The sequence below is a fragment of the Pseudophryne corroboree genome, chromosome 6 (genome assembly GCF_028390025.1).
Source record: "Pseudophryne corroboree isolate aPseCor3 chromosome 6, aPseCor3.hap2, whole genome shotgun sequence".
Classification (NCBI taxonomy): Eukaryota; Metazoa; Chordata; class Amphibia; order Anura; family Myobatrachidae; genus Pseudophryne; species Pseudophryne corroboree.
This window is the reverse complement of record NC_086449.1, coordinates 103730749-103751426: the sequence shown is the minus strand read 5'-3', so window position 1 is coordinate 103751426 and position 20678 is coordinate 103730749. Positions and strand designations below refer to the sequence as shown.

The 20678-nt window shown below is 46.3% G+C and overlaps 1 long non-coding RNA gene across 1 annotated transcript in view; it reads right to left on the bottom strand.

Annotated features, from left to right (window-relative positions):
* Nucleotides 1-6479: 6479 nt before the first annotated feature.
* LOC134936509 (uncharacterized) overlaps nt 6480-20678 on the bottom strand; it is a 56760-nt gene continuing 42561 nt past the window's right edge. The window contains exons 2-3 of the long non-coding RNA XR_010180510.1: nt 19011-19061; nt 6480-6884 (exon numbers count right to left, since the gene is read on the bottom strand). This is a non-coding gene — a long non-coding RNA (uncharacterized LOC134936509). The remainder of the gene's footprint in view (nt 6885-19010; nt 19062-20678) is intronic.

Genomic DNA, 20678 nt, shown 5'->3' with positions numbered 1-20678 from the left:
CAGATTCCACGCAAGAACTTTCCAGTGGGACCTGCTGGACAAATGGTCCGGGTCGCATCTTCAGATGCATCAGCGGATAACCCTGTCACCAAGAATAAGGGTGTCCCTCCTGTGTTGGTTGCAGAGTGCTCATCTTCTAGAGGGCCGCAGATTCGGCATTCAGGACTGGGTCCTGGTGACCACGGATGCCAGCCTTCGAGGCTGGGGAGCAGTCACACAGGGAAGGAATTTCCAGGGCTTATGGTCAAGCCTGGAGACATCACTTCACATAAATATCCTGAAGCTAAGGGCCATTTACAATGCTCTAAGCTTAGCAAGACCTCTGCTTCAAGGTCAGCCGGAGTTGATCCAGTCGGACAACATCACGGCAGTCACCCACGTAAACAGACAGGGTGGCACAAGAAGCAGGAGGGCAATGGCAGAAGCTGCAAGGATTCTTCGCTGGGCGGAAAATCATATGATAGCACTGTCAGCAATTCCGGGAGTGGACAACTGGGAAGCAGACTTCCTCAGCAGACACGACCTCCACCCGGGAGAGTGGGGACTTCACCCAGAAGTCTTCCACATGATTATAAACCGTTGGGAAAAACTCGACAGGTATTGCGCCAGGTCCAGGGACCCTCAGGCAATAAGCTGTAGACGCTCTGGTAACACCGTGGGTGTACCAGTCAGGGTATGTGTTCCCTCCTCTGCCTCTCATACCCAAGGTACTGAGATTGATAAGATGGAGAGGAGTAAGCACTATATTCGTGGTTCCGGATTGGCCAAGAAGGACTTGGTAACCGGAATTTCAAGAGATGCTCACGGAGGATCCGTGGCCTCTACCTCTAAGAAGGGACCTGCTCCAGCAAGGACCCTGTCTGTTCCAAGACTTACCGCGGCTGCGTTTGACGGCATGGCGGTTGAACGCCGGATCCTGAAGGAAAAAAGGCATTCCGGATGAAGTCATCCCTATCCTGAACAAAGCCAGGAAGGATGTAACCGCAAAAACATTATCACCGCAATTGGCGAAAATATGTTGCGTGGTGCGAGGCCAGTAAGGCCCGACGGAGGAAATTCAACTGGGTCGATTCCTACATTTCCTGCAAACAGGAGTGTCTATGGGCCTGAAATTGGGGTCCATTAAGGTTCAAATTTCGGCCCTGTCAATTTTCTTCCAAAAAGAACTAGCTTCAGTCCCTGAAGTTCAGACGTTTGTAAAAGGGGTACTGCATATACAGCCTCCTTTTGTGCCTCCAGTGGCACTTTGGGATCTCAATGTAGTTTTGGGTTCCAAAAGTCACATTGGTTTGAACCACTTAAATCTGTGGAGTTAAAATATCTCACATGGAAAGTGGTCATGCTGTTGGCCCTGGCCTGGGCCAGGCGCGTGTCAGAATTGGCGGCTTTATCCTGAAAAAGCCCTTATCTGATTTTCCATTCGGACAGGGCGGAATTGAGGACTCGTCCTCAGTTTCTCCCCAAGGTGGTTTCAGCGTCTCACCTGAACCAACCTATTGGTGGTGCCTGCGGCTACTAGGGACTTGGAGGCCTCCAAGTTGCTAGACGTTGTCAGTGCCCTGAAAATATATGTTTCCAGGACGGCTGGAGTCAGGAAATCTGACTCGCTGTTTATCCTGTGTGCACCCAACAAGCTGGGTGCTCCTGCTTCTAAGCAGACTATTGCTCGTTGGATTTGTAGTACAATTCAGCTTGCACATTCTGTGGCAGGCCTGCCACAGCCAAAAATCTGTAAATGCCCACTCCACAAGGAAGGTGGGCTCATCTTGGGCGGCTGCCCGAGGGGTCTCGGCTTTACAACTTTGCAGAGCAGCTACTTGGTCAGGAGCAAATACATTTGTAAAATTCTACAAAATTGATATCCTGGCTGAGGAGGACCTGGAGTTCTCTCATTTGGTGCTGCAGAGTCATCCGCACTCTCCCGCCCGTTTGGGAGCTTTGGTATAATCCCCATGGTCCTTACGGAGTCCCCAGCATCCACTTAGGACGTTAGAGAAAATAAGAATTTACTTACCGATAATTCTATTTCTCATAGTCCGTAGTGGATGCTGGGCGCCCATCCCAAGTGCGGATTGTCTGCAATACTTGTACATAGTTATTGTTACAAAAATCGGGTTATTATTGTTGTGAGCCATCTTTCAGAGGCTCCTCTGTTATCATGCTGTTAACTGGGTTCAGATCACAGGTTATACGGTGTGATTGGTGTGGCTGGTATGAGTCTTACCCGGGATTCAAAATCCTTCCTTATTGTGTACGCTCGTCCGGGCACAGTATCCTAACTGAGGCTTGGAGGAGGGTCATAGGGGGAGGAGCCAGTGCACACCAGATAGTCCTAAAGCTTTCTTTAGATGTGCCCAGTCTCCTGCGGAGCTGCTATTCCCCATGGTCCTTACGGAGTCCCCAGCATCCACTACGGACTATGAGAAATAGAATTATCGGTAAGTAAATTCTTATTTATTACACTATACATTATTTAAAAAGTGTCTAAAAAACATCAGAATACTGTAAATAAAAGATGCAGCAGTGCTCTGGAATAGATAACGATGATGGCTATTATAGTTTTAGATTAGACACTGAAATGGCTCCTTTAGCAGTGTTAGTCATACCCCGGTTAGGACTCTCTCCAGCAGAATGTCCATAATGGATCAGTTGTGTCTATGTTTCGTTCGTGGAAAGGACCAGGAAGTGACAGCACGAGAGGGCTATTCCCACTCGGCGTGGCAAGCGCAGCGTGCCTGAAAGGGGACTCTTTGCGCTTGCGCCGCTGCTGGCATTCTGGTGGGTGGGATGCCGCTGTCGGGATATTGATAGCCGGCATCCCGTCCGCCGGGAATACGTTTTATTCCGCCTGTTGTAGGGGGGAATCCCGGTTCCTTATATGCTGCAATTAGTCCAAGGAGATGTTCAATCCAAATAGTACCAGGGTAGAGGTTACGATTACAAAGTGATGTGTCTTTGCAGGCTCTATGCATTTCACTGGTTCAAACAACCCAGCTTCTTCAATACACCATCATCTCACCCTGCGTCGTCTCTTAGCATACCATTGTCTCCCCCCTTTGCCATCTCTCAGCCACACCATCATCTTCTCCCTGCGTTGCCTCTCAACCATACCATATCCTCCTGCATCTCTCAGCCACACCATCATCTCCTCTCTGCATCTCTCAGCCACACTATCATCTCCCCCCTGCTTCTCTCAGCCACAACATCACCCCTCACGTCATCTCTCAGCCACGCCATCATCTCCCCCGTGTCATCTCTCAGCACACCATCATTTCCCCCCTGCACTGTCTCTTAGCACACCGTAATTTCCTCCCTGCATCGTCTCTCAGCCACACCATCATCTCCCCCAGCGTCATCTCTCAGCACACCTTCATCTCCCCCACCTGCATCATCTCTCAGTCACATTATCATCTCCCCCTCTGTGTTGTCTTTCAGTACACCATCATCTCACCCTGCGTTGTCTCTTAGCATACTATTGTCTCCCCCCTACGTCATCTCTCAGAACACCATCATCTCCTCCCTGCGTTGCCTCTCAGCCATACCATCTCCTCCTGCATCTCTTAGCCACACCGTAACCCCCCCGACATTATCAATTTACGTCTCTCTGTGTCTTCCCCCTTCATTCTATGTCTCTCTACGTCCACCTCCTTCTATGTCTCTTTGTGCCCTCTCCCCCATTCTATGTTTCTCTGTGCCCCCCATCATTCTGTGTCCCTCGGTGTCTCCCCGCCCTTCATTCTATGTCACTCTGCATCCCCCCTTCTATGTCTCTCTGTGCCCCCCCCCCCCCACTATGTCTATCTGTGTCCTGTGTTAAGTTTAGAGAAATAAGTAATTGAAAATATCTTTGGCGCTACCACCTTTTATAAGCTGCTTTTATCCCATTTGGAATAGAAATAAGCTGTGTTAAGTTTGTTTAAATTACAAGGAAAAGAAATACATACGCACACTGTGGTTTGAGCCGCTGCGGCCGCTAGTCATATAATTATAGCCGCTATATTGTGTATGTATGTTGTGTATACACGCCGACACATCATGCGCACTGTACAGCGACACGTGTGGTTGAATGCACTTTACCCCAAACAAGAATGGAATGCGACACCAGTAGTTAAATGTAATGTTGTGGTCCAACGCATCAACAGTATTTACTTAAAATGTAAATATATTATACAGGTAAAAGATACACTATACAGAGAAGAGCTACAACCAATAATATATCCGTTTGATCGCGAGCACTCCTGGATCCAGGACTTAGTCAGACTTAGCAGGATGACCTTCAGAGAATAGAGACTGAGCCTGGTCAGGAGGCCTCTCTTTATACAATGTGTCCAAATACAGTACAATGGGAACTGTAAGCTCTTCTTTCATAGGTCAGAGGGAAAGTTATTTACAGTACATGAGGGGTCATAGGTTGGTTTGAATGAATGGGCGATGCTTGGTCCAGGTGTACTTGCAGATGTTTGCCACTGGGTTCCCGCCGAATATCATGAGTACAGTATTACAGCAGTTTGCGAATATTACAATTATCTATACGCAGAAACATGCGATAAACTGGAAATAGCCACCGAAATGTGGATCACAAAATACTGTACATCTGGATACCAAACACTAAGACCTAATACTGCTCCATCCCCTCACACTATGTAAAGCTGAATAGCTCTGTTGTTTTACCTTTTAAGTGTATGTAAGTTGCTGACAATGTGTATGGAGACTATGTGTGAATTTTGCACTATATGAATAGAATATTGAATATGTCTTTGTGGCTTCTCAGTGCGAATGCGTATGCTACCGTATATACTCATACCACGCGCCAATACGCAAGGCTCGTGAACCTGTGTACGTAACGTGCGTGTATGCATACGCACGGCAGCAACGCGCCCGAACAGAGGCCACTCTGTTTGGAGTTTGCATGTTGTGTGCATGTATTATTTTTGACTTTGACACCTGCCAACTGCCCTCACCTTCTGGGAGCCAGCGGACGGTGAGGCTAGGCAGCAGGTTGAGGTGACGTATCACTGGCATCGCTGTCGTGCTCCTGGCAACACCCCTTACAAAAGTGATAGCTGCAGTGAAGTCACACCGCTGAGCACCACTGGCCTTGCATGGTGTGTGGGGGTGCGGCACAAAGGTGGCGGACGGGCAGTGCATTTACAATACCCTAACCAGCCTTTCCCTCCTCTGCTGGGCCTGCCAAGGCACACAAGGCACATGCCCTGCTTGCCTCAATATAGTTACACCACTGGTGGCTTCATTCCCAAACATAGATCCACAACCTCAGAGGCCAAAATTAGAGTTTTCTGAGACAGAATTATAGAGCAGCCCATACCCTGTCCCAAGTGTCTATGGCAGATGCGTTTTGCACCGATGTTGGACTATTCAAGCCACCATCACAGTTTCACTATCCACAGACTCAGAAAGTGAAGCCCAAGATTAGCATTTGCATATTACAGCACTTGCTGTACCGATGGCAGCCACTATAGCTAATGCAACTGTGTCCACTTCTGGATCAAGGGGGTAATTCCAAGTTGATCGCAGCAGGAAATTTTTTAGCAGTTGGGCAAAACCATGTGCACTGCAGGGGAGGCAGATATAACATGTGCAGAGAGAGTTAGATTTGGGTGTGGTGAGTTCAATCTGCAATCTAAATTGCAGTGTAAAAATAAAGCAGCCAGTATTTACCCTGCACAGAAATAAAATAACCCACCCAAATCTAACTCTCTCTGCACATGTTATATCTGTCCCCCCTGCAGTGCACATGGTTTTGCCCAACTGCTAAAAAATATCCTGCTGCGATCAACTTGGAATTACCCCCCAGGTCCTAAATTTGTTTTATTTGTTTTTTCCCACAGCTACCATATGGCATAGCCGGTAGTGTGGGTTTGCACCATCCAAAGCAACGTTACATTGGGTATAAATTTTGAATTGCCACAATTATCGATGCGTTGGAAATTAGAATAGATGCAAAATCACATTTCTCTCCCAGTTTGCACTAGTACAGTGGCAGTAGTTTACAGGAAACCATCCAGCAGGTGACTGTATGGGGAGTAGTTAATAAAGAGATACTGTATGAGTTATTCTTCCTTATCCTGTAGAGCAGGTTATTTTCAATTTGTGGTATAATTAAAACCCAAGCACACACCCATTACTGGAACTTAACCCTTGATGTTAATAATTGAATATGAACTGTGTGGCATAAATAAAGATTGCTGGACCATGTAAAATAAATCTGGATTAATCCTTTAATCTGAATCTATGCAGCATTAGGAAGTCTTGCCTGTCACACTGGTGTTATTTTCTGGTACTGTCTCCCTTTGCGCTACCTGTTGCTTATTGAACAGCAGCCACAGAGTTATTAGGGTGTTTCCTCATCTCACCCACATTGGTTTGATTTCCTCAGTATTCCAAATACATATTCTCAGCATCATTTTTCAAGTCAGCTAGACAGACTGAATGTCTGGTTTACAGACTGCAGCTAGTGTCAGGTGTGCAGAAGGACAGAGAAAAAAACGAGAAAAAGTGAGTGTCAGCTTTGCAGATTAGAAGAAATTAACACAAAGGGCCTGATTCTGAGTCAGACAGATGATTAGGATGTCAGCTCTGCAACTCAGTCCATTAGTTAAGGAAAAAAAAGAAGATGACAGCAGTCAGAGGCAAAATGACTGTTTGCTTGAGACAGTGAGAAATATCTGAGTCGGTGAGTGAAAACCCTAACACTCCGGGATATGAGTTGTGCAGGGGAGTATGGGGCTACGCCAAGATGTCTTCTAGGTGAGTGCTATCTCTCTGCTCTCTGCCACTCAACATGGATGGGGTGTTATGGTCCCACAGTGAGTTCTCCTCAATTGCTCCAGTTCTGTTCCCGGCTCAGGAAAGTTGACCAGAAGCTGCAGGAGATGAGAGACATCTACCAGGGGTCAGGTGAGAGGCGAAGGGCTGAGGAGATCATTATTAGATTACACTCAGTGGGATGTGGGAAACATTCATTTATTGGAAGGCAGAGCATATTGATAAAATGGGTTTAGGGTACTTGATGCTGAAGTCAATATCTACTTGAGTCATTGTGAGATGTTCTAAACATAGTTATACAGAAACAATTAAGGTATTGTAGTCACTTGAAAAAAGTAAAGCTCTTAAAAGTAGATCTAACACTTAAAATCGTGAAGCAATACTTAGCCTATGAATACTCTAGTACTGATGCTATAGCAATGTTACTAGTTATTAGCAAATTGATTAATGTTTTGCGTCTCAGTAATCTTGCTATTTACTAATGAATTGTTGGACTACATACCCTTTTTCAGTATACAAATTTGCTACTTTTATGTTTAGGTGACAGATCCACTTTATTGATAAAAGAAGTGATTAGACAGTTATACTGTACACTGTTACAATGACTTTAGTGTATCAGGTGGGGTTTCTAACTACAGATGTGAATGACATTTGATATATGCTTATGAGTTCTGCCATCACGCTTGCTTATTTTTTCCTTATTCTGTCCCCTCCTCTCCCTTCCACAATTTCCTTACCACTCTTTCAGGTTCTCCCTCTTGTGACTACACTGAGCTGAAGTTATCTGAGTTACTCCAGTCAGTTGTATTCCTGTTCTTCAAACATCCGACACTCAAAACTCACTGTGTACAAGAGGCAATGACCAACCTTATAAACAGAGTGCGAGGTATGCACCCAACATTTTGAACTGTATTCCCTACAACATATGCATACATTGTAATTAGAGATGAGTGGATTCGGTTCCCTGAGAACCGAACCCCCCTGAACATCCCATCCCGAGCCCGGATCAGAGGCCGGGCCGGGACTTCCCACCAGATTCGGAAACCAGAACGAGGCAAAACGTCATCATCCCGCTGTCGGATTCTCGTGGGTTTTGGATCAAATATAAACATCCATGCGTCGCCGCCATTTTCACTCCAGATTTAGAGAGTGAGGGAGACAGACCTCTGTCTCTCTCTGTGGGTGGTGGCGTGTGGGTGGGGTTAGTGTGTGCTCTGTATGGGTGCTGCTGCAGTCACTGGTGTACCTGTGCTTTGTTAGGGGTGCTGTCCTGGCTGTCACTGGTGTTTCCTGTGCTGCAGCTGTACATGGGTGTCGCTGTCCTGGCTGTCACTGTGTTGTACAGGGTGCAGGGGCACTGTCCTCCTATATGCTGAAAAATATAGGGTGCTACTGGCCCTGTATGTTGTAAAAATGCAGGGGTGCAGTTGTTAAAAATTAAAAGCACACTGCTGTATGATGTAAAATATAGGAGTGCTGCTTGCCCTGTATGTTGTTAAAAATTCAGGGGTGCAGTTGTTAAAAATTAAAAGCACGGAAACCCACTTTAAGAAATCCCTTCACCCTGATTTAAAATCCAAAGCTTACCCCCTTACATTCCATGCATGTGATACTACACGCAAGAAAAGGGGGGTCTCCACTTTGATAGCTGCCCATATTACGTTTGAATTGTTGGACAGTCATGCAGACAAATCAGGTAGATGGCTTATTCTTGTTGGAAAACTAAATGATAGCCTATGTACCCTGGTTAATATATACGCCCCGAATCAAAACCAGGCTACATTCTTTAGGAGGCTGAGCACACATTTGACTAGCCTTAGCAGAGGAGAGGTCATCGTTGCAGGAGATTTTAATGAGGTGCTTGATGCCTCGATGGATAGGACCTCCCCTCCTCTCTCTCGCTCTTCTAATCATTCCCGCCCGACCTTAGCATCCCTTGCTCTGTTAGATCTTCTGAAACTTCACCTGCTATATGACTCTTTTAGACTGACTGAACCATTGACCAGGGACTACACTTTCTTTTCCTCTGTACACAAGTCCTACTCTAGGATTGACATGATCCTACTCAGCCGGGATTTATCCTCTAAACTGAAACCTGCCAGTATACTCCCTATGATTTGGTCTGACCATTGCCCGATTACCGCCGATCTCCAATCCATTGCCCCACGCCCTCCTCCCATTTCCTGGCGTCTGAACGATTCCATACTTCATTGCCAGGAAATTACAGACCAGATTAAAAGCTGCCTTGCTGACTACTTTCTTCTCAATGACCTCCCGGAGACTTCTCCAGTTACTCTGTGGGAGGCGCATAAAGCTGTAATACGCGGCCATTTGATTAGCCAGACAACTAGATTTAAAAAATCCCAGGAGCTTAGCTTTTTTTCCCTCTCCACTAAACTCCAAGCCCTTGAGCGCCAACCTAAACTCTCCCCTACCCCATCTAACCTAGAGCCCCTACTAGAAGCTAGAACTGCTATGTCACTCCATCTGTCGGAACGCACGGCAAAGACTCTTCAGAGGCTTAATCAGACCTTCTATGAGAAAGGCGACAAAGCCGATAGAATCCTGGCTACCCGTCTTAGAGGACAAAGATCACGAAATAATATCCTAGCGGTACACACCGAATCGGGTGGGGTCACATATGACCCAGGGGGTATAAACAGGGTGTTTCGGGACTATTACACTAAACTCTATAATTTAAACTCTACTACTCCAGATCCCGCCCCCCCCGACACTTTGATCTCAGAATTCTTGCATCGGGCTGATCTCCCCCGACTCTCTGACAGCGACTCTGCGGAGCTTAATAGAGATATCACAGAGGAAGAAATAACTGCCGTCCTGAGAAATCTTAAATCTTCTAAAGCCCCGGGCCCTGATGGCTTCTCGGCCTCTTACTATAAAAAATGTGCCCCCTTGCTGGTCCCCCACCTCAGGATACTGTTCAACGCTGTACTACATGGCACCCCATTCCCAAGTAATATGCTAGAGGCTAGGGTCATAGTCATTCACAAAGAGGGCAGAGATCCAAGAGATTGCGCTAATTATCGCCCGATATCCTTATTGAATATAGATGTCAAAATCTACGCAAAGATCTTGGCTACTCGTCTTAATGGTGTGCTTCCTGACCTGATACACTATGACCAGGTGGGTTTTATCCCGGGTCGCCAGGCCAGGGACAACACTAGAAAAGCGATCGATATTATCCAATTGCTGAATAACAGACAAACCCCTTCTATTATCCTTTCTCTCGACGCCGAGAAGGCGTTCGACCGTATCTCTTGGCCATTTTTATTTCAGACTCTACAGGCATTTGGGATATCGGCGGAATTTCTGACTGGGGTCTCTGCCCTCTACTCCTCTCCCATAGCAAAAGTCCTCACCAACGGAATATTGTCCCCCTCCTTCCCGTTATCCAATGGGACCAGGCAGGGGTGCCCTCTCTCCCCCCTGGTATTTGCCATGGTCATTGAACCACTGGCTGCTATGATTAGAAAATCCGGTAGTATTCGAGGAGTGAGGGTGGGCTCACAAGAGTCTAAGATCTCGCTCTTCGCCGACGATGTCCTATTATCTCTCACCCAGCCGCAGTCTTCCCTTCCCGCCCTGTATCGGATTATAGAGGAATATGGGTCCCTATCGGGCTATAAAATAAATTTTATCAAATCTGAAGCTATGTTACTGCATGTACCTGAAGATCTCAAACGCTCCCTGCAGTCCTCCTACGATCTGCGATGGCAGACCAATAAGATTAAGTACCTAGGTGTTTATATTACTTCCCATTATAATACCCTGTACGCTGAAAACTACCCGCGGTTACTGACCAAGATCAAATCTGATTTGATAAGATGGAGAACATATATCATATCCTGGCTGGGTAGGATCATTGCCCTTAAAATGACAGCTATGCCACAACTCCTCTACTTTTTCCAAACCCTACCCGTAAGGGTACCGGAGAAGGTTCTCAGAGATGCCCAGGCCTCATTTGTGAAGTTTGTTTGGAACAACAAACCCCCACGGATAGCCTTTACTGTGCTCCGGCTCCCCCGCTCCGAGGGGGGTCGAGGTTTTCCCGATGTCAAATCTTATTATCTGGCCAGCCACCTAAGTCAGATGGTGGCCTCATTCGTACCCCGCGGCTCTATAGCCTGGGTTGATCTTGCTACGCTATCTCTGGGATTCCGTTCACTGGCTTCGCTGTGGGGCCTGGGCAAATCACATCTACTGGCACTCAAAAACACCTCTCCCTCCCTTAAATTTCACCTATCTATCTGGCATAAATCTCTTACGAAATATAACCTATCCTCTTCACACTCCCCTCTCACGCCCCTATGGGACAACCCTTATTTTCCCGCTGGGGTCCCTACCTGTAAGTTCACATCCTGGTTTAACGCCCGGATCCTAGTGGTACATGACTTATCCCTACGAGGTCACTGGATGTCAATAGAAGATATCAAATCCAGTTTTCCCTCACTATCCCCTCCCTTCTTCGAATATTTTCAACCACTTCCTCCTCTCCCTGCCTCAGACTAACGCTCAACGGGACCTTACTCCCTATGAGTCTCTATGTATCGCTAAACCCATAGGCAGAGGATTAATTTCGCAAATATATTCTATGCTGGTCGGGGCCTCCTCTGGACCGCAGACCCGCCATGAGCGGGAGTGGGAGAGGGACCTGGGTCCCCCCCCAGATGAAGCCTGCTGGGAAGAGATTCGAGAGGGCATTGCTAAAAGCTCTATCTCTACTCGACTCAAGGAGACATCCTATAAACTATATTATCGGTGGTATTATACCCCAGACAAACTATCTCGGATGTTCCCCTCTGCCACCCCGGTCTGCTGGCGGGGCTGCGGTCAACGTGGTACTCTCCTCCATATTTGGTGGACCTGCCCACGTATAGTTAATTACTGGAAAAGAGTACTTGACATACTGAACTCCTTATCTGGACTTATGCTCAAATTGGACCCGTGGATGTTTCTACTGGCCCGCCCACATCCAGACCTTGACCCCCTATTGAATAAATTATTTTCCCATATATTAGTAGCGGCTAAATCTTTAATAGCTAAAAATTGGAAGACCACCGCCCCCCCCCCCCCACTATTCCAGCTTTGAACAACTACATCTGGTTCGTAGCTAATATGGAAAAAATCACTTATTACCTGCATGACTGTCCACACAAATTTGAGCTCGTTTGGGGCCCCTGGTTGAGTGCGATGTCTCCCCCACTATGAGACCCAAACCATTCTTTTGACCAAGCTTTCCGGGCCTTTGACCACGGTGCGCCTGGGCCCTCCCTCCGGACGCCGTCTTGCCCTTCCAAGTCCCTACTGGACAGATGGTGGTATGTAATTCAAATGTCTATTTATGCGTTGTTTGATGTATACTCTCTCTATGGAAATAAGGGATGTTTATCTTATGTTGTGACATAGATCGGCTATGTTGTTGTTCCCCTTCCCTTTCTTTCCCCTTCTCTTTGTCTTCCCCCTCCCTCATTATTCCCTGTTGTTCCTGTTTTTTTTTTTTTTTTTTATGTATATGCTCCCCACTTGGGGAGGAATCTCTGTAGAGATGTTTAAGTATGCGCAAAACTCTCTGAAAAATTAACACCATGGAGACTGTTTTTTATTTTTCATATTTTATTATGCAATTGAATCTGTATTGTATATTTCTCAGTCTCTCCTGGCATAAATAAAATGTTTAAAAAAAAAAAAATTAAAAGCACACTGCTGTATCCTGTAAAATATAGGGGTGTTGCTGTTCAAATAACATTACACTGGCCCTATATGCTATAAAAATTCAGGGGTGCAGTGAAAATCAATGTACACTGCCCCTGTCTTGTATGCTGTAATAATTCTAGGGTGCAGTGAAAATCAATGTATACTGGCGCTGTCTTGTATGCTGTAAAATTACAGGGGTGTTGTGAAAATACAGGGGTGCTGTCACTGTCTGCGGTTGCGAAGTCTAGGCCTGACCTTCACAACACTGTATGGGAAGAGGAGGCTCCTACCACCATTTGCACATCCCCAGCAAGTGCTGGGAGGAGCACCACCAGTCCAGTTGCTGATATTGAGATTGAGGATGTCACTGTAGAAGTACACCAGAATGAGGAGGATATGAGTGTAGCTGGTGCTGCGGAGGAAGTTGACGATGAGGATTCTGATGGTAATGTGGTTTGTTTGAATAAGGCACCAGTGGAGACAGTTGTTGGCTATGGGATGAAAAAGCCCATTGTCATGAATGGGCAAAAGACCAAAAAAGCCACCTCTTCGGTGTGGAATTATTTCTCCACAAATCCAGACAACAGGTGTCAAGCCATCTGTTGCCTTTGTCAATCCATAATAAGTATGGGTAAGGATGTTAACCACCTAGGAACATCCTCCCTTATACGTCACCTGTAGCTGTTCATCATAAGTCATTGTCAAGTTCAGAAACTTTGGGTAATAGCGCAAGCAGTCCACTGACACCTAAATTATGTGGTTTTGTTTGTTTGAATATTATTTCTCTGTGAGGATGTAAACACTGAAGGGAGGGGGTAATCTGAGGATGAGGACGACATCTTGCCACTGAAGAGCCAGTTTGTGCAAGGAGAGATTAATTGCTTCTTTTTTAGTGGGGGCCCAAACAAACCAATCATTTCAGCCACAGTCGTGTGGCAGACTCTGTCGCTGAAATGATTGGTTTGTTAAAGTGTGCATGTCCTGTTTATACAACATAAGGGTGGGTGGGAGGGCCTAAGGACAATTCCATCTTGCACATCTTTTCTTTGTCTGCCACATCATTCCAGGGGTGCTGTCCTATATGTGGTGCTGCCCCTCTGCCCTATCAGTCCAGGGGTGCTGCCCCACTGCTGTTTAAGTCCACAGGTGCTGTTGCCTGTCTGCTGTGCTGTGTAATTCTCCAGGGGTGCTGCCTATGCTGTATAAGTCCATGGGTGCTGCTATACTTGATCGTAGGTTTAAATGAAAGCCTAGAGCTGATATGAAACAAGCTTCAACATCACAAACAGATTTGTGAAAACTAGCCGCAAAGGTGGACATGGAAATGGAAAGTGTTTTTAAATAAAGTGGGGAAAGACCACATTTGTGGCCAAAGTCAGTGTGAATCAGGAGAGACTGAATCATAATACAGCGCAACTGCCAGAGAGGTAAACGTGATGTTTTCTGCCGGAGCATTAGAGAGAGGTTCTTCTCAATTATTTCATGTTAAGGACTCACTCAAATGAATGGCTCCAATTAGTTAACTTTCATTTTGATTTATTATTGATGTTCCACATTTTGGGATTATTTATTTAGTAGATGCGCATTTGTTGTACAGGGATCTTCTGTTCCTAAGGGCTGCGTATGGTTATCGTAAGAGCTTGCGGTGTTAGAAGAACAGAGTTTCAGTGATTGCATTGCATCAGCTTTCCATTGCATTGCAGCACTGGATGGGCCAGGAGCTTCTGTGAGGCACAAACAGTTGCTGAATAAGGCCCAGTATGGAGTCTCATGGTGGCTTACAGACGGGAAGATGTCCGGCTTGCCAGGCTGAGGCATGCTGTGGGCACAGAGGTTAGCATTGCTTCCTCCCACAGTCCTACTTATAGTATGAAATGAGTTTGGACTGTAGAGTGGTAAGCTGCACTACGGCAGGGGCTTAATAACCAAAAAATTTACTGCACAGTCGTGCTTAGTACTTTACCGAACCCACCCAAACGCAACTTGTCCCATCCGGGGCTGCTGTGGGGGCTCAGGAGGGGCTGCTTAAACATCTAAGGGGCTGCTTTATTTAAAAATAAAATATGAATAAAATAAACAAAACAAAGGTATGCTCACATGCGTGTAACTGGGAAAACAGGTATGCTCACATGCGTGTAACTAGGAGCTGTGAAAAACAAAAATAAGGCATCTGCCACAAAATATGTAAATAAAAATGCAATAAAAAAATGGAAAAAAAGAAACCCATGAGATTTCCCAAAATAAGTCTCCAGACTCCATGGAGGGGAAAATATCCAATCTTGATCCTGTGGTATATACCAGTTTATTTGCATCCCAGCATTAAATCCGAGATGATCTTAATCTTTGAACATGGAGAAGAGAGTACAATTTTGGAGGCTTTGGCCCCTAGTTTTTCAGTTTGTCCAGTAATGTGGTAATTAATAATTAAATATTTGCTTAGTTGAAGTCCTTTCTGTTCCACACCAATATAGGAATGTAAGTGAAAGCCTGTATGTTGTTCCTGATTGCATATGCCTCTTTAATTTTTAATCACCTTATTGACAGTGGCCCTCATTCCGAGTTGATCGCTTGCTGCCGATTTTCGCAGCGCAGCGATCAGATTGAAAAATGGCAATTCTGCGCATGCGCATGGTACGCAGCGCGCATGCGCTAAGTACTTTCACACAAAACTTTGTAGTTTTACACAAGCCTGAGCGACGCTTTTCAGTCGCTGGAGTGTTCAGTGTTTGATTGACAGGAAGTGGGTGTTTCTGGGCGGCAACTCAGCATTTTCCGGGCGTGTGCTAAAAAACGCAGGCGTGCCAGGTAAAAACGCAGGAGTGGCTGGAGAAACGGGAGAGTAGCTGGCCGTGTTTATGACGTCAAACCAGGAACTAAACAGACTGCAGTCATCACAAGCTAGGAGTAAGTCTTGAGCCACTCTGAAACTGCATGACATTTTTAAGTAGCAGAACTGCTAACCTTTCGTTCGCACTTCTGCTAAGCTAAGATACACTCCCAGAGGGCTGCGGCCTAGCGTTTGCATTGCTGCTAAAAGCAGCTAGTGAGCGATCAACTCGGAATGAGGGCCAGTGTCCTCTTCTTCTTGCCTCTTCTCATAATGTGAAAAGTCATCAAATATGGAGGTGGTATGTTTGTAGCTTACTATGATTTTGAGAAATTGGCGAGCTTTTTTCAGGGGGACCACCTGTTGCTGAAATGATGGGTTTATTAAACTTTGCATGTCCTGTTTATACAACATAAGGGTGGGTGGTAGGGCCCAAGGACAATTCCATCTTGCATCTCTTTTTTTTCCCTTTGCATTATGTGCTGTTTGGGGCCTAGTTTTTAAAAGTGCCATCCTGTCTGCCACTGCAGTGCCACTCCTAGATGGGCCAGATGTTTGTGCCGTACACTTGTTTCGCTTAGCTTAGTCATCCAGCGACCTCGGTGCAACTTTTTGGTCTAAAAACAATATTGTGATGTGTGAGGTGTTCAGAATAGTGATGTGCACCGGAAATTTTTCAGGTTTTGTGTTTTGGATTCGGTTCCGCGGCCGTGTTTTGGATTCGGACGCGTTTTGGCAAAACCTCCCTGAAAATTTTTTGTCGGATTCGGGTGTGTTTTGGATTCGGGTGTTTTTTTACAAAAAACCCTCAAAAACAGCTTAAATCATAGAATTTGGGGGTCATTTTGATACCATAGTATTATTAACCTCAATAACCATAATTTACACTCATTTTCAGTCTATTCTGAACACCTCACACCTCACAATATTATTTTTAGTCCTAAAATTTGCACCGAGGTCGCTGGTTGGCTAAGCTAAGAGACACAAGTGGCCGACACAAACAACTGGCCCATCTAGGAGTGGCACTGCAGTGTCAGGCAGGATGGCACTTCAAAAAAATAGTCCCCAAACAGCACATGATGCAAAGAAAAAAAGAGGTGCACCAAGGTCGCTGTGTGACTAAGCTAAGCGACACAAGTGGCCGACACAAACACCTGGCCCATCTAGGAGTGGCACTGCAGTGTCAGGCAGGATGGCACTTCAAAAAAATAGTCCCCAAACAGCACATGATGCAAAGAAAAAAAGAGGCGCACCAAGGTCGCTGTGTGACTAAGCTAAGCGACACAAGTGGCCGACACAAACACCTGGCCCATCTAGGAGTGGCACTGCAGTTTTCTAGCGAGATGAGTGCTTCCATCCTCATGTGAATCTGAATCACTAGCCATGAACATAGGCCAGGGCCTCAGCCGTTCCTTGCCACTCCGTGCCGTAAATGGCATATTGGCAAGTTTACGCTTCTCATCAGACGCTTTTAATTTTGATTTTTGGGTCATTTTACTGAACTTTTGTTTTTTGGATTTTACATGCTCTCTACTATGACATTGGGCATCGGCCTTGGCAGACGACATTGATGGCATTTCATCGTCTCGGCCATGACTAGTGACAGCAGCTTCAGCACGAGGTGGAAGTGGATCTTGATCTTTCCCTATTTTAACCTCCACATTTTTGTTCTCCATTTTTTAATGTGTGGAATTATATGCCAGTATCAATAGCAATGGCCTACTACTATATATACTGCGCACAACTGAAATGCACCACAGGTATGGATGGATAGTATACTTGACGACACAGAGGTAGGTAGAGCAGTGGCCTTCCGTACCGTACTGATATATATACTGGTGGTCACTGTCAGCAAACTGCAAAACTAAAATGCACCACAGGTATAGAATCTGGATGGATAGTATACTTGACGACACGCATAGGCGTGCGCAGGGGGGGGTGCCTGGTGCGCACAGGCACCCCCTAATGTCCGGCACCCTGATCTCACATGCCTGATGCAGTGATCGCTGCACCCTGTCAGGACTGCATTACTGACCGGACGCCTGGGTTAATCAAGGGTGCCAGTGCCACCGGCTTTCAAACTCCCAGCTCCACCTCCATGTATAAAAACAGCGTGATGTGATGTGATGACATCATGCTGCTTGCACGCCCACCCGCCACATGCCCACCTCTCTCCTTCTATTCTATGCCAACACCAGACACTGATGAGCAGCATGCAGCCAGCGTTCAATACTGGCAGGCGGTCGGCAGCAGCATTGACACGTCACTCGTTTTTCCAGCACCAGCAATACTAGTCTTCCACTGTCAGTGACAGTGAGTGGCTGACTTGTAAGTAAGCTGCTGCAGCTTGCAGGGGAAAGTGAGGGGGAGCCAGCACAGGCTGAGGAGGAGCAGTGTAATTGCAGTAAGTGCCATCAGGGGTGTTTGTTTGGTGCACACCACAGCATCTGAAAATGCATCTGCTTTATTAGGATTGGTACAAGGGTGGATATTTTATATTGCGTTAACCGTCATTAGATGGTGCTAGACACGCACAAAAAGCGGTGCTAGACACACCCCTCCAACAGTGCACCCCCTAATAAAATGTGCTGCGCACGCCTATGGACACAGAGGTAGGTAGAGCAGTGGCCTTCCGTACCGTACTACTATATATACTGGTGGTCACTGTCAGCAAACTACAAAACTAAAATGCACCACAGGTATAGAATCTAGATGGATAGTATACTTGACGACACAGAGGTAGGTAGAGCAGTGGCCTTCCGTACCGTACTGCTATATATACTGGTGGTCACTGTCAGCAAACTGCAAAACTAAAATGCACCACAGGTATAGAATCTAGATGGATAGTATACTTGACGACACAGAGGTAGGTAGAGCAGTGGCCTTCCGTACCGTACTGCTATATATACTGGTGGTCACTGTCAATAAAACTCTGCACTGTACTCCTCCTATATAATACTGCTGGTCCCCAGTCCCCACAATAAAGCAGTGTGAGCACAGATATTTGCAGCACACTGAGCACAGATATGGAGCGTTTTTCAGGCAGAGCACGGATAAAACTGGTGGTCACTGATCAGCAAAACTCTGCACTGTACTCCTCCTATATAATACAGCTGCTCCCCAGTCCCCACAATTAAGCAGTGTGAGCACAGATATATGCAGCACACTGAGCACATATATGTAGCGTTTTTCAGGCAGAGAACGGATAAAACTGGTGGTCACTGATCAGCAAAACTCTGCACTGTACTCCTCCTATATAATACAGCTGCTCCCCAGTCCCCACAATTAAGCAATAAGCACAAATATTTGCATCAACATTATTAAACGGAGAGGACGCCAGCCACGTCCTCTCCCTAACATTTCCAATGCACGAGTGAAAATGGGGGCGACGCGCGGCTCCTTATATAGAATCCGAATCTCGCGAGAATCCGACAGCGGGATGATGACGTTCGAGCACGCTCGGGTTAACCGAGCCATACGGGAGAATCCGAGTATGCCTCGGACCCGTGTAAAATGGGTGAAGTTCGGGGGGTTCGGTTTCCGAGGAACCGAACCCGCTCATTTCTACTAATAACCCTCGGATGAAAACCGTCTGGGCCTGGTGATTTATTAATCTTTACCTTGCTTAGTCTCTCCAGGACTACTTCCTCACTTAAACAAGCATCAAGCCACAAGGCATTACCTTCCCTGTCGTAATGAACAACTGTCACCGGCTCATCCTCCCTGGTGAATACTGAGGAAAAAAAGTTTTCAAAAAAAGTTATTTGAATCCGTCAGTTCGGGGGGGATTCGGTTTCCGTGCGGAAACTGGCCGTTTTATGGGTGTGTGTGAAAAAACGCTACCGTTTATGGGAAAAACGCGGGAGTGTCTGAAGAAACGGGGGAGTGTCTGGGCGAACGCTGGGTGTGTTTGTGACGTCAAACCAGGAACGAAACTGACTGAACTGATCGCAGATGCCGAGTAAGTCTGGAGTTACTCAGAAACTGCTAAGAAGTGTCTATTCGCAATTCTGCTAATCTTTCGTTCGCAATTTTGATAAGCTAAGGGCCCTCATTCCGAGTTGTTCGCTCGCAAGCTGCTTTTAGCAGCATTGCACACGCTAAGCCGCCGCCTACTGGGAGTGAATCTTAGCTTATCAAAATTGCGAACGAAAGATTCGCAATATTGCGAAAAGACTTCTCTGTGTAGTTTCTGAGTAGCTCGAGACTTACTCTTCCAGTGCGATCAGTTCAATGCTTGTCGTTCCTGGTTTGACGTCACAAACACACCCAGCGTTCGCCCAGACACTCCTCTGTTTCTGCAGCCACTCCCGCGTTTTTCCCAGAAACGGTAGAGTTTTTTCACACACACCCATAAAACGGCCAGTTTCCGCCCAGAAACACCCACTTCCTGTCAATCACATTACGATCACCAGAACGAAGAAAAAACCTTGTAATGCCGTGAGTAAAATACCTAACTGCATAGCAAATTTACTTGGCGCAGTCGCACTGCGGACATTGCGCATGCGCATTAGCGACTAATCGCTCCGTTGCGATAAAAAAATAATGAGCGAACAACTCGGAATGACCACCAAGATTCACTCCCAGTAGGCAGCGGCTTAGCGTGTGCAAAGCTGCTAAAAGCAGCTTGCGAGCGAACAACTCGGAATGAGGGCCCATGTGCACTGCAGGGGAGGCAGATATAACATGTGCAGAGAGAGAGAGAGATTTGGGTGTGGTGAATTCAATCTGCAATCTAAATACCAGTGTAAAAATAAAGTAGCCAGTATTTACCCCGCACAGAAACAAAATAACCCACCCAAATCTCTCTCTCTGCAAATGTTATATCTGCCCCCCCTGCAGTGCACACGGTTTTGCCCAACTGCTAACAAATTACCCCCTACATCTCCATACATTGGCCCTCAGTCCGAGTTGTTCGCTCGCAAGCTGCTTTTAGCAGCATTGCACACGCTAAGCCGCCGCCTACTGGGAGTGAATCTTAGCTTATCAAAATTGCGAACGAAAGATTCGCAATATTGCGAAAAGACTTCTCTGTGCAGTTTCTGAGTAGCTCGAGACTTACTCTTCCAGTGCGATCAGTTCAGTGCTTGTCGTTCCTGGTTTGACGTCACAAACACACCCAGCCTTCGCCCAGACACTCCTCCGTTTCTCCAGCCACTCCAGCGTTTTTCCCAGAAACGGTAGCGTTTTTTCACACACACCCATTAAACGGCCAGTTTCCGCCCAGAAACACCCACTTCCTGTCAATCACACTACGATAACCAGAACGAAGAAAAAAACCTTGTAATGCCGTGAGTAAATTACCAATCTTCATAGCAAATTTACTTGGCGCAATCGCACTGTGGATTGC